Here is a 3,164-nt window from a genome sequence, read left to right on the forward strand (position 1 = left end):
CCAGCTGGGCAGTGCCAGCTCTCTCAGCCTCTGGTCATGTGAGGGATGCTCCAGTCCCCTCAGCATCTTCGTGGCCCTTCACTGGACTCACTCAGTGTGCTCACATCCTGTACTGCTTTAGTTACCATGGTAAAAGCTGTGGAATTCTTGCTTTGTGTCAGTTCTGTGTCAGCCAGCTTCTTGAACCATGCAAGTTTATGGGAATCCTGATACTAACTAGAAAGATTTGATCCATGTAATTTTTTATTTACAAGTGTCAAAATCCTTGTGTTGCACTGTCAGCCTTGTCCATATCAATCATGTTTCCACCCTGGGTATTTAGCAGGGACCACAGCCACTGCTATGAGGATGGGTAACACCTCTCACATGCTCTTTAAAAGAGTAAGAGTAAAGCTGAATTAAATTTACTAAAAAAATTAGAGACTGACCTTTCTACAACACAGAGGTTTAAAGCCACTATTACATTTAGCTAGAGGAACTGTTGTACTGGACACTGATTTTCTGCCTCTTCAATTTCAGTGTTCACCTCTACAATAAAAACATTGACATTTATCCCTTGTCAGAGAAAATTAGTAGAAAATTTCAGTTCCAACCTGACCAGCTTAATTCACTTGCCTAATGTTCCTGTGCAAATTCTAGCATGAGAAGAAGTTACCTTTAACCTGGGGTGGTAGGGTGCCAAATAGCAACTCTTTTATTAACACCCAGACCTCTAGTGCCATGTGACAACAAGTATTTTTATAAACCTCTCTTCAAGAGGTGACTGCCACATTTTCAGATCTTTAAAGAAGATTTGTTAAAAAACATGTGAAGTCCTTACTGGCAGACAGAAGTACTGCCAGAAGGGCTGCATTTTGAAATAGCAGTTATTTTGTGTGTCCAGTTTCTAGGAGCTTCAGCATGTATAAAGTTCTACATATGTTAATGCAAATAAAAGAGGTTTTTCAGGGTTTATGCAGTTCTATTACCTTGTGTAAGAATAAACCAATTGAATGCCAGGTGATTAAACTAGAATTCACTAGGAAACATGCCAAGTAAATAGACTGACCACCTATAATTGCTGCAAAGTGATTAGAAAAGTAAATCAATAACCATCCTATTGTTACATGGAATTGTACATTTTCCTAGCACAGAACATGTCAAGCAAGAACTGATTGATCTGTGCCTGTCACCACACCCTTATTGATCACATGCAAAGGCAATTCAGAAGTAATCATGAAACCCACCCACTTCCGGCTTTCTAGGATATTTATAAGGCTCAATCAACCAATCCCTTTTCCCAGCTTGTAACCCCAAATTTGGGTGAGAGAAACCATATGAGGACTAAGACCCATCCCTGCTCTCTCTGCTGGCTCCCATGGTGTGATTCACTGTGAGCTGCCAGCACACATGAGGACAGGTAAATTTGGCACTCTAGAGGAAAACTGAGCATTTTATATTCAAAAGTCTCCTAGAACAAGAGTTTATTTGTTTTCTTGTGTTTTCTATCTGATGTTTAAGTACAGCTTTATTTGCTTAAAAAAGAAAAAGGAAAAATTCATTATGAACAGTTAGATGAAAGTAGCTTTGTGCAACAGAAGATGTGTGCACCTTTGAGGTAAAATACCTGTCCTGTTCTGATTTGAGATTGGCTTCTTTGGGCTTTGATGAAGAAACTAAGCTGAGCTATATTTTGATTTCTCTGGTTGGTTTGCTCAAAGGAGAATCATTTTAGCTATCATGGATCAGAAGCCAGAAGTAGTTCTTGGCATAAGTCACAGGTGTCTTCATCCCTAGCTGAATGTCTCTGAAAACTATGAAGTTTTTGCTGAGTTTTTGCTTTTGACTTGTAATAGATTTAAAATACATATTTATTTTTAGGAAGCAACCTATTACTATTTTGATTTCAGCTTCATAGTTGTTTTTTGTTTCAGTCACGGTTCCTTTTATTTTTTTAGATAATCTTGCAATCTTTATCCATACAGGTTATATACCATTGTGCTTCTGTTTTGTGATGTAGTAGTTCTCATAGTCTAAATAGATCTGAAGAGGCCAAATTTGAGTAGTTAAAAGGACAGATGGAAGCAAGCAGCACAACCAATGTCTCAAAAAATGCCGTCAGAAACACACAGAGCTCTGTTTAGAGAATTGGACCTAGTTTTCCCCTTCCCTGTAACGTGTACATGCATTTACATTTACGCAAGATAGATGTGAGGTGCTTTTATTGGTGGGTGGGAACATTTTGAACACGTGTTAGGGATCTTAATGAGCCCCACAAAATGGAGAGGCTGACCTGGGAAATCAGTAGACTTTGCTGTGGATGAAGTAGCAGGAACATTATGAAACACTGTGAGCTTGGGTCTTCCTAAGTCCCTTTCAAGGCTTTATTTTTTTCATAACTTTTGTTGTGAAAGAGCACTGCCTGTGTCCCTGCCCCTTCTGGTGTATTGTAGCTACAGGGTAGACTCTGCCTTAAGAAACAGCTGTGGGCTAGGCTGCTTCTAGGTTGCTCTTTTTTCTTTTGATAAAAAATTCAACTTATTTTATTTTGAAATTTGTCTTTCTAATTTAAACCTAGTAGCATTATTTATTTTTATAATTTCCTTTATCTGAATTTCAACCAGAAATTGAAAGAAATAGCACAATCATTAGATAATGTTAACCTTAAAAAACATTCCCCCATCTTTATCTACTTTACTGTTTTTTCACTTGTTTCCTAATTAAAGTATTGGATTATTTTAACCAAATTATTTTCTCAATCTGTTATTTGAATTCTGTTGAAAATGTTAGCTTTCATGTGTGTTTAAACCTTTATCTTTAACATACAGATTGAGTTTAGCATACAGTATTGGATTCACATAATTTAATAGGTAATACAATTCTGGGGAAAATCTCGTTCACCCCCAAATGAACTAATTAAATAAACTACTTAACTTCCTAGTGTTGCTAAATTCAGAAGCTGAAATGTTTATGTAATTCTTTGATTGGTTTGGGTTTGGTATTTTGAATACTCTTTGATCCTATATGTAATATCTCAAAAGTGACAGGTGGCCTAAGAAATTGTAGTAGCAGAGTGTGGAATTCAAAGGGAGAGTCTTACCAGGCTGCAAATGACAGTGGAGGAACACAGAAACATACCTGTAACTCAAGCTGATCTACTCAAAAAAAAAAAAAAAAAGACAAGC

The sequence above is a fragment of the Catharus ustulatus genome, chromosome 4 (assembly GCF_009819885.2).
Source record: "Catharus ustulatus isolate bCatUst1 chromosome 4, bCatUst1.pri.v2, whole genome shotgun sequence".
NCBI classification, from domain to species: Eukaryota; Metazoa; Chordata; class Aves; order Passeriformes; family Turdidae; genus Catharus; species Catharus ustulatus.